Source organism: Eleutherodactylus coqui, chromosome 1 (genome assembly GCF_035609145.1).
Source record: "Eleutherodactylus coqui strain aEleCoq1 chromosome 1, aEleCoq1.hap1, whole genome shotgun sequence".
NCBI lineage: Eukaryota > Metazoa > Chordata > Amphibia > Anura > Eleutherodactylidae > Eleutherodactylus > Eleutherodactylus coqui.
In genome coordinates this window covers 131,354,106-131,366,143 of record NC_089837.1, presented here as the reverse complement: position 1 = coordinate 131,366,143, position 12,038 = coordinate 131,354,106, and the positions used below count along the sequence as shown (strand labels likewise).

General features: G+C 41.6%; 1 long non-coding RNA gene across 1 annotated transcript in view; it reads left to right on the top strand.

The window, feature by feature from the left end:
- The first annotated feature begins 852 nt into the window (after window positions 1–852).
- Window positions 853–12,038, top strand: part of LOC136610755 (uncharacterized) — a 114,073-nt gene continuing 102,887 nt past the window's right edge. The window contains exon 1 of the long non-coding RNA XR_010790156.1: window positions 853–895. This is a non-coding gene — a long non-coding RNA (uncharacterized lncRNA). The remainder of the gene's footprint in view (window positions 896–12,038) is intronic.

Sequence of the window (12,038 nt, the reverse complement as noted above, 5' to 3'; positions counted from 1 at the left end):
CACATATACAGTACATACATACATACAACACAATCCACTCAGTCTCCTCTCAGCGCTGTCCAGCCGGTCTTCTGTCACCTGCACTTGGTCCTCACAGCAACCTGTAAATACCAACCTCTCGTGAGACAGCAAGGGTGCTATGAGGAGCTACAGAGACCTGTCACGCAGCATGGAGAGGACGATCTGGTGAGTACAACAGGGACTTTAGTGGGACTTAAACATAGAACAGTACTATGTACTGTTTTATGTTTAAAATCTTTTTTTTTTTAATTTTGGGTGGGAAAGTAGGGGGTGCATCATATACACAGGGGCATCTTATACACGTAAAAATACAGTATATGCTTTTTCATGCCTACAAGCCAGTTCACTTTATACATAAGTTCTCTGTTTATTGAAGGAGAGCCTTGTTTTTGAGCCAGCAATTGTATAATACTCTAGCTGCTGCCAATTTTATACATTTTGGATTATTGATTACATAAGGATTACTGAGCTTTTACTGTAAAACCTCCGTAAACTACACTGACTACATTGCATGTTATAAGTGTAATGCAAACAATGTTCTGAAAGGGAATCGGACAAAAGGATTTCTCTCCTCTGTTTTCTCCATGTCTGGATCAGATTAAATAACATGTCTCTCCCTAAATACAAATAAGAAGGGGCTTGTCACCAACATAAAACGCCCGGGACCCCATTGTATGGACTAGTTTGTGACAGCAGTCCCTAGGTGACGAATAGCATGGAGAAAGTGATCGATAGTTGTAAATTCTGCATTTAGAATATCATAAACTTCAGGGCTCCATAGCATTTCAAATTCTGTATATGTCTTTTCAGTAAGCCCATTAGCAGACTCAACTGACAGACTGTGCATCCTGCATTGTGTTGACACGTCTGTTGGGTAAGCACAACTTATTCTATGCACCAGACAATGCAGTAGACACAAGAAAAGAAACGCAGTGTCATACGAGTACATCTAGTCTAGAGTAATTTCCACAATACTGTAGCACTGCCCCATAATATTGACTAACAATTATTATTTAGGACTTTTAAATGGCATATTTATATACAAATTGAAATCATTTACAGTGATTCACCTGCCATGACCTTGAATCTTCTCCAGAAATGATGTACAACATAAAAATGCTTGTATAATTGGATTATCATGCTCCCAAGATTATTACATAGGAAGATTATTTATTGTATAACTCATCTCTGTATTGTCTCAGGCTATTCTTCATCAGGTTATTAGACATGGGGAACATGGAAGAAGGTCCGATTTCACTTGGTAAACGATTATGGTTAAAATCAATAGACACTACAAAGACTGCACGGTACTAAATATTGCTCAGAAATAGCTTGATGTCACAGTGAATCAAATACCTGCCATACCAGAACATAGGTCACTGCAAGAGATTTCATGCACATTCTGTACTTTGCAAGAATGAACTTTCTGACAACAACTTCTATATCTTTTTTTTCATACATCTGAGCTCAGGTCATGACACGAGAAAAAGGTAGAAGTATACAGTATATATATTTTTTCTTATATTCATGTAAGGGAGCATTCCCACAACATTACTGTACACGCTGTGAGACTACTTTCCAAATATAACAGAAACAATCGCGAATCTTTAAAAACGGACACCAAAGAAGTATCCGTTTTACAATAGAAGCGAATGGCTCCTGTTGTTTCTGTTAGGGGATTCTGTCACCCTCATAAAATATATTCTCGTATTGATTTTCTTTGGTAGATAGATGATTGTTTCAAAAGATTGTTTCTTCTAGAGTGGGCCTTATGACTTGGTCTGATTGTGCGCCCATATTTATAACAATTTAAGAGGTATATAATTTATCCATGTCATCTCCTTGGATCAATTAATGATCAATTATCTAAGCTACTTGATACAAACTCCAAAAACTTTAGAAGAATATTTTGTGTTGATTTTAATGAGAGCTGCGCTTAGAGTTACAAGCGCGAGTCACTACACAGAGGTCGGAGCAGAGACTTCTGTTGCTTCCACTCTGACCCCTGTGTAATTGCGGCCCTACTGGCAGGTGCATAATCAGCTGATCAGTTAGGGTCCCAACCGACGGACCCCATCCGATCAACTATCGGATAGGTCATCAATAGTATTCTCCATGGAAAACCCCTTAAGGACATGGCCTATTTTGGGCTTAAGGACGCAACGATTTTTGGCGGATTTTCATCTCCATTTTTCAAAAGTCATAACTTTTTACTTTTGTGTAGACGCGGCTGTATAAGGGCTTGTTTTTTGCGTGGCAAACTGTAGTTTTTATCGGTGCCATTTTTGGGTACATAGACTATATTGTAAAACTTTTATTATTTTTTTTATAATAGCATGGAGAGAAAATGCATCAATTCTGCCCTAGATTTTTTTTTTTTACAGCATTAATCATGCAGTATAAATAATACACTACATTTTTTCTGCTGGCCGGTACGGTTTCAACGATACCAAAATTCCTTAATTTTTTTTAGGTTTTTCCACTTTTCTGCAATAAAACACCTTTTTTGGAAATCTTTGCATTCAAAGTCTTGTAACTTTTTTATTTTTCTATGTACAGAGCTCTGTGAGGGCTTATTTTTTGCAAGATGAGCTGTAGTTTTTATTGGTTCCATTTTGGGCAATATAGGGTTTTTTAAACACTTTTATTGCATTTTTTGGGAGGCAAAATGCTAAAAAATTTGCATTTTGCCTCTGTTTTTTAGCGTTTTTTTTAACGCTTTTTGCCGTACAAAATAAAAAGCATGTTTAACTTTTTGTACACATTGTTACGGACGTGTCAATACCAAATATGTGGCGTTTTAATTTTTTTTTTCCTTTTTTTTATGCTAATATGAGAAAAAGCACTTTTTTTTTTTTGTACATTTTTATTATCTTTACACTATTTGTGTCCCTCTGAGGGACTCAAAGCACAGCACTGATGATCGCTTATACAGCGATCCCAGGCACTGGCAACACAGGACGCCGGTATCTGGCGTCCTGTTGCCATGGCAACAGTCTGGCTCTCTGCGATTATATCGCGAGAGCCCGGCATTTTCACAGAGGGAGTGCACTCCCTCTGTGAACCCTTCCCATGCCGCTATCTACATAGATCGCAGCAGGGAAGGGGTTAACAGTGGGGGGCGCATCTCTGATGCACCCCCGCTGCTGCAGCGGGATAGCGCGAGATCTGTCATGATTTCGTGCTATCCCTATGACGTAAGGGTATGTCATTTTGCGGTACCCCGCTCCCATGACGTACCCTTACGTCATGGGGAGGGAAGGGGTTAAGGACCTGGCCTTATTTTTCAAATCTGACAAATCTGACATCTGTCATTTTATGTGGTAATAACTTTTGAATGCTTTTACTTATCAATACAATTCTGAGAATGTTTTTTTTCGAAACATATCGTAGTTTATGGTAGTGATAAATTTTCATTATTGTCCTTAAGAAAAAAAATCTAAATTTACTGGAAATTTCAAAAAATTTGCAGTTTTGAAACTGAGTTTTTCTCCTTGTAAAGGCCCTTTTATAGGGGATGATTATCGTCCTGTTGTTCAGGCTCCTGCACTTCCGTGGGGTTTCAAACGATAATCATCCTATGTAAAAGTATTCAGAAACTGAATGAATGAACGAGAATTGTCCAGTCGTTCAATTTTAAGCATGCTTCAAATCCAAACGACCATCATTTAGTGTAAATAGCAGCCGTTCAGTACTGAGCAACCACTTCTGACAGTGAATGGAGAGGGACGGTGGGAGAGCAAGGAGAGAAATTTTCTCCAGCAGCCCCGGCTTTCTACTGGCTGCCTTCTCAGAGAGCCAGTGATACTCCTGTGTAGCAGCACAAGAGCCAGTATGTGCAGGGACGAGTGGCGGGCATCGTTTGCCCAACTCTCGTCCTGTGTAAAAGGGCCTTAAGACAAATCAAACACCTCAAAAAAGTTATTTAACATTATAGGCTACTTTATATTTCAATCATTTTTAACTGTTATTTTATGTGGGGCTCAGAAGGGAAGGCAGCGATATATGGCTTTTGAAATGCAGGTTTTGTTGGAATATTTTTCAGACTGCATGTTGTGTTTGCAGCCCCTAAGGTGTCAGTATGTTTGAAACCCCCAAGAAGTGACCCTATTTTGGAAATCCCTCAGGAATTTATAGAGGGGAGCAGTGAGTGTTTTGACCCAAAGGTCATTTGTGAATTTTTAACATTTTAATTTCAAAACAAAAAATTCCAATTTTCCAGTAATATGTAGGTTTACCACCAGATTTTTAATTTTTGCCAGGGGCAATAAAAGAGGAAACACCCCACGATGTGTTACCCAATTTCTCCTGAGCACGGAAATGCCCCAGATGTGGATGTAAACTGCTGTTTGGGCACATCGGAGGGTTTAGAAGGGAAGGACTGGCATGTGGTGTTATGTATAAACTGACGAGTACATCAGGGACATGCGGTAGATTGTGAAGCAATCTTATTCCCAGTCCGGGTTGTGTGAGACACGTTTCACTGTGATAAATGGTGTCCTTCCTTATCCCACATTTTTAACAGACTCTGCACCTTTTTTGGGCTCTTCCCTTCTTACCAGTAGAGGAAATTTCACTAGGAAAGTGTTGCCCAGCTACAATACGTGTGACCTCGCTTCCAGAAGTACTGGCTTTCCCCCTTCTTTCCTGGACCCCAAATATTAGAGCCTTGATGACCTCCTCCTGAAATGCAAGAAAGGTGTCCCTCTGTCATGCACATCCATATAGCATTTAGGCATTGTACAGTGCCATCTATATGATGTGCATAGCAACACCCTTTTTTTCTATGGCATTGTATGGGCCGAGTACTTGATCAGACCGGTCAACCCTTCCCATGTACCTATTGTAGTCAGTATTGTAGTCAAGGACGCTGTATGACTTGGGGGTCTCTGTACTGGTAACTCATACTGGGAAGGGGTTACTGCTAGAGATGAGTGAGTATACTCGCTAAAGGCAATTGCTCGAGCGAGCATTGCCTTTAGCGAGTATCTCCCCGCTCGAGACTGAAGGTTTGGGTGCCGGCGCAGGGGAGCGGTGAGTAGCGGCAGTCAGCAGGAGGGAGCGGGGGGAAGAGAGGGAGAAAGAGATCTCCTCACCGTTCCGCCCCGCTCTCCCCCGCAGCTCCCTGCCCGCTGCCGGCACCCGAACCTTCCGTCTCGAGCGGGGAGATACTCGCTAAAGGCAATGCTCGCTCGAGCAACTGCCTTTGGCGAATATACTCGCTCATCTCTAGTTACTGCTATGGCGGTATATTGTTCTCAATATAAGGACATCCCTCTTGTCTTTATACTTGACACACAATACATTGGCGCTGCATAGTGCCCTGATCTTAACCCTTGTGAGAATTTGCCCAAGCAGCAAATGAAAGAGGCTTTTCTGTTTTTTTTCTAACAGTGCCACATGCCACTGCAGTAAAAGGATAATTCTTCCTAAAATTCTGTATTATTTTCATAACATCCCTATTGTGCTCTCAATCTTCTATCTTAGAAATATCCAATCTCTTTTATAGTCTTTTACATGGGAGAAAAGAAGAGCTGGAGTCAAAGTGCTGTGATCTCTACATTGTAGAAATGGAGGGTTGGTCTCTCCTTCAATTACATATTACTACAGGGCTATTATTGTAGATCAACTTAGGCCACTATGGCTAAATGACCTATCTGAATCATGGGTTTCTATTGAAAACTCAAGACTAGAAAGACATTCTTTAAAATATTACTTACTAGCTCAATTTTTCTTCAAATCCAAGTTTCAGTATGATCAAATTGCTTTACATGTTATTGCAAATGTTTGGAATGCGGTAACACAAGATAAGACATTAATTTATTTTCCTATTCATTAAGCTGATTTAGATCTGCTAGAGGTTGCAATTGGCAATGTTTCTTTATCAAAGGGAAAAGCTTTGGGCCTTTCTCAAATTAGCCAACTATGGGATAAAGACACCTTTCTGTCTTCCCCAGACCTCATCCTCAGATTTAAAATTCCTTAACTAGACCTTTTCAAATATTTATACATTTATCTGTTAAAATTTTTTCCCCCTCCTCTAAGAATTAAGATCCCTTCAAAGCTTGATAGCTGGTTGTCCTCTTCCCAGGGCTCTAATAAAGGACCATCCATATGTTATCAGATCCTAATCTCATCTTCAATTGATCCAATAGTTAGTCTCAAACAGAAATTGGAATGCGATTGAAATATTTCAGTCTCAGACGATCAATGTTACGATGAATATTCTTCAAGTATTTCAGTTTCTAAATGTATATATCACTTGTCCCCTAGATTTTCCAACCACTGCTTAGATGTGGCTCACTAAAAAGTACCTTGATACATTTGTGGTGGGATTGTCTCTATGTCTTAATTTTCTGGAGTCAGGTTTTTCAGTTAATCTCTAACCTAAGTAATTCTCAATTAAATCCTAATCCTGCTATTGCCTTGGTAAATATAAACTCTGTCCAACTTCCCAATCCTTTTGCACCCCTCTGATTAATATTCTCATTACTTCGAGAACAACTATAGCCTGTTACCAGTAGCGTAACCATAGGGGTTGCAAGGGTCGCACCTGCGACCTGGCCCCTTAGCCGGGAAAGGGGGGGGGCCTGACGGACCCCTTGCCAGGGGAGTAACTATGGAGGATGCAGAGGATGCGGTTGCACTCCGGCCAAGAAGCCTAAGGGGATCCATGTGGTCTCTATTCTTTATATAGGGAGCCCAGTGCTATGAATAAAGCATTATAGTTGGGGGCCTGTTATACATTTTGCATTGGTGCCCAGAAGCTTCAACGTACGCCTCTACCCCTTGCCACTGTACTAGTGAAAGCCGTCACCAGGAATATTGTCCATCGCCAGTCCGAATCACCCAGCACTGCGTGACTGAAGGAAACTGTGACATCAGACCTGGAGGAGGACTGCCCAGATAGCGATGCTGAGTAAATCAAGGAAGTTGTGAGTGGAGATTCGGACTTTCAGTGTGGAGGCCAAGCCATGGAGGAATTTTACAGATACTTGGAAGCACTGTAGGAACACAGAGGGACTACTGTAGATTGTGGCTGTGTAACGGCACTCAGGAGTCACTGTTGAGTGTGTAGGGGCATGTACAGGTCATTATGGGGTGTGTGGGTACACAAGGGGCAAAACTGTGGAATGTGTGGGAGCACCAGGAGCCCTACTGTGGAATGTGTGTGGGCACCAGGGGCACTACTGTGGAATGTATGGGGGCAACAGGGGTACTATTGTGGATGCATGGGGGCACATGGGGTACTATAGTGGGATGTGTGGGGGCACCTTGGGCACTTCTGTGGAATGTGTGTGGGCACCGGGAGCGCTACAGTGGAATGTGTGGTGGCAACAGGGGTACTATTGTGGATGCATGGGGGCACCAGGGGTACTATAGTGTTATGTGTGGGGGCATGTTGGGCACTACTGAGGGATGTGTGGGACACCAGGAGCACTACTGTGAGATATGTGGGGCATCAGGAGTACTTCTGTGGAATATGTGGAATTCACCTTTAAATCATCGTTCAAACGAAAAGTGCACAATGCTCGCATTTACTTATAACCTTTATTGCTTATTTTCGATCGTTTGAACGAATTTTGAGCGATAATTGTTGCATGTAAATGGGTCTTAAGCTCCAACCTTAATAGTTTTATCCTTAGTAGTTATGTTTTATTTATAATGTTCCTTAAAGGGGTTGTCCCGCGGCAGCAAGTGGGGTTATACACTTCTGTATGGCCATATTAATGCACTTTGTAATATACATTGTGCATTAATTATGAGCCATACAGAAGTTATAAAAAGTTTTATACTTACCTGCTCCGTTGCTGGCGTCCTCGTCTCCATGGTGCCGACTAATTTTCGCCCTCCGATGGCCAAATTAGCCGCGCTTGCGCAGTCCGGGTCTTCTGCAGTCTTCTATGGAGCCTTTCGTGCAGGATGCCGGCTCCGTGTAGCTCCGCCCCGTCACGTGCCGATTCCAGCCAATCAGGAGGCTGGAATCGGCAATGGACCGCACAGAAGAGCTGCGGTCCACGGAAGAAGAGGATTCCGGCGGCCATCTTCACAGGTAAGTATAGAAGTCACCGGAGCGCGGGGATTAAGGTAAGCGCTCTGGTAAGCTTTCTGTACGTCCCTGCATCGGGGTTGTCTCGCGCCGAACGGGGGGGGGGGTTGAAAAAAAAAAAAACCCGTTTCGGCGCGGGACAACCCCTTTAATACTCTGTAATTCATTTATATTTTGTAACTTTCTAAAACCTTAATTTCAATAAAAATTCAATGTAAAAAAAATGCTAATAAAGATGACGTTAATAATAATAATGGTTTTGAAACTTTTTCAGTTAGGCATTTGCACAAACGCATTACTCCTACTTAATTGCAGCTTACACTAATAATGCTGTTATACATAATCATGACACACCTTATCAGTGCACATTAATCTTATTAAGATACTGGTAATCTTCTCACTGTAGTTTCAGTTTCTATGATCTGGGGAACATTTAATTAAATGAACCTCCCTGATCCAATATATAGAGGCATCTATAAACATAACTTTGGCTTGTGGCTTTTTTCACTAAAACAGAAACAGATCATACAGCTATAACCAAATAAACCTTTGATATTTTGGTGTATTTTGGCCACAGCTAGGAAAACTACAACAGAGACATATCTTTAGACTCTCTAGTCTAGCTTTAAACCTCCTATTAGTTGATGTAGTTTACACCAAAATTTGTGCCTAAATTTTGGCACATTTTTGGTGCAATTTGACACATTTTGGCCACTCGCCCTTTACTCCAAAGCCACGCCCCTTTTGTTGCTTCCCGCAACTGAACGTACCCTTACGTGATTTGGATAGCGTGAGATCATAAGAGATGTCGCACTATCCGGCAGTGGGAGCCAGCTGTCACTGATAGCTGGTCCCCCGCTGCAACACTGGGGGTGCATTGGAGATGTGATCCCTGCTGTTAACCCCTTCCCTAATGCGATATATGTAGATCACGGCATGGGAAGGGTTCACAGAGAGAGCGTCATCGGGCTATCGCATTGTAATTAGAGATGAGCGAACGTGTTCTTAACGAGGACTTACGCACCCGAACACCGGCTTTTCCGAGGACTTCAGTGTTCGCGCGTAAAGATTCGGGGGGCGCCGGGGGGCGGGGAGAGGCGCGGCGGCGCGGGCGGCAGCAGCGGGGAACAGGGGGGAGCCCTCTCTCTCTCCCTCTCCCCCCCCACTCCCCGCCGCACCCCCCCGCGCTGCCACGGCGACCCCCGAACTTTTTTCGCCCGAGCACGGAAGTCCTCGCAAAGTTCGGTGTTCGGGCGAAAAGGGGCGGCGCCGAACACGTTCGCTCATCTCTAATTGTAATCACAGAGAGCCCGGCTGGTTGACATGGGAAAAGGAAGCCACCTACAGGCGTCCTGTATTACCATTGCCTATGATCGCTATAACAAGCGATAAGGCATTGCAGGAGAGAAGTCCTGCAATGCCTTATCATAACGATCATCGGTGTTATGATGTAAGTCCCTCAGAGGGACACAAATTGTGTAAAAAAAGATAAAAATAATGTACAGAAAATAAAAATGTAAGAAAAAAACTTTTTTATGCTTTTTCTCATATTAGCATATAAAAAATCCCACATATTTGGTATCTTCATGTCCGTAATGACAGGTACAATAAGTTACACATGTGTTTTATCCTGCATGGCAAAAAGCGTAAACAAAAATGCTAAAAAAACTGAGGCAAAATGCAAATTTTTAGCATTTTACTTTCTTAAAAGCGCAATAAAAGTGATCAAATAAGCTGTATGTACCCCAAAATGGTACCACTTAAAACTACAGCTTGTCTCACAAAAAATAAGCCCTCAGAGAGCTCCGTCCATGGTAAAATAAAAAAGTTATAGGACTTTGAATGCAGTGATTTAAAAAAAAGATTTCTAAAAAAAAGGGTTTTTCTTGCAGAAAAGTAGAAAAACCTAAAAACTTAGGAATTTTGTTATCGTTGTAATTGCGAGAGCCCGCAGCAGAATCCGATGCTGCACCCGGCCAGCCTTCGCGCGTACCTGTAGTTTTGCCTTTTCTTCTGTACTGCGAATAGTCCACACAGACATGCGCAATACAGATTTATTTTTTTGTTAACTCCTGCTTGTCAATTGCAGAAGGGCCGCAGGTTGGATGGCTTCCATTGACTTCAATGGAAGCTGTCTGCTCAGAATCCGCAGAAAAATGGAGCATGCTGCGATTTTTCTTCCTCGAGTGACATGCAGATGCTCCATGGGTTTGAATTAGTGCGGAATTTCAGGGATCATCCGCGCGGGAGACGATCGCAGATTCCGCAATTTAAACCTAGTCTTGTGCAGGGGGCCTCAATCAACTCCAAAGTCACCCATTGAGAGTGAGCAGTGTTCGGAGGCACACTTAACCCACTGAGCACAGTGGGAGCCGGACCTAAGAAGAGTCTGTTCAGGCAAAAACAAACAGGGATAGAATAAGCAGGGCCATGGCTGAAAAGCCATGCAGCCAGTCCCACTGATCCTATCCATGGCTGGTCTTCTTGAATTAGTAGCCATCAATGTAAATCCAGGGGATTCAAATAGAACACTGCAAAACTAAAACTGATTTCTTCATCCATGAATTAACATACAGCAGCCAGGATGACATGAAAAGATAGAAGGACTCTTCAAGTCTATGATGGATCTTACAGATGTTTGATGTGAGGGCCATTTGTGATATGGCCTAAAAACTTATCTCCGCTGCATTGGAGTCAATAACAAAGGATATGCTGCGACGCATCTGGTGGAACTCGAATACCAACTTGACATCTGCCGTATCACCAACGGCGGCCACATTGAGCATCTGTAAGATGCATCTTTTTATGCCATTTTAGCTGTTTTATGTCAATTCATGTATGAATAAATCAGCTTTACTTGTGTGTACCATTCTTTTTGAATCACCCTGTATAAAAATTGAAGAAGCAGTTTCTCATCAGCACTCCACACATTAAGGGGACATTTCGAGAGGCAATTAAAAGAGCACCAGTGGGCGTCATAATATATGTATGTAGTAGCATTCCATTTCAATTATGATTCGCATGACTTAACAGAGAAATGTCAAATTTAAACTTGGGACAACCAGTTTAATGGCTAGGACATTTTAACCCCTTAGTGACAAAGCCTGTTCATTCCTAGAGCCGTATGAGGGCTTGTTTTGGGGGGGACAAGGTGTATTTTTTTTAATAGCATCATTTTTTGGTACATATAATGCATTGTATAAGAGTTATCTTTTTTTTTTTTAAGAGGCATTGGGAAAAAAATAAATTCTGCCATTTGTTTTTTGGATTTTAATTTTAGGGTGTTCAGTGTGCAAAATAAATAATAAGATAATATTATATTCGGGATCAGCATGATTCCAATTAGAGATGAGCGAGCGTACTCCCTAAGGCAAAATACTCGAGCGAGTATTGCCATTTTCGGATACATGTCCACTCGTGCCAAAAGATTCAGTATTTTTATGTCTTACTATTTTTGTACTAAAAACACTTTAAATTAAAAAAAAGATTTGCTTTTGTGTTGTCGCATTCCAAGAATCACAGCAGTTTTATTTATCCATCGACGGAGCTTGTTCTTGCCAGGAAGAAATCATTTACCTAATTTTGGGAACATGTAACATTTTGATTACTTTTTATTCCATTTTTTCTAGAGGGAAGATTAACAAAATCTGCAATTCTGGCACATTTTTTATTTTTATCGGCGTTCCATGTTACATTAATTCTGCAGACCAGCATGATTATGTCAATACCAAATTTTTCACACTTTAAAAAAAAATAATTTTTTTTATCGCTGCGCTTAAAGACCAGCGATGGATAAATAAAGAAGTTACGATTTTTTAAAAGGGGGGAGGAAAAAACGAAAAAGACAAAAAAAAGAGCCATGTCCTTAAGGAGTTAAAAAACTTTCTGAGGAAGAATGCATATCAGGGATGTGAGGCAGAAAGGGGAGATTAAAATATTGATTCATCTGACCCAATATACTGAGCGG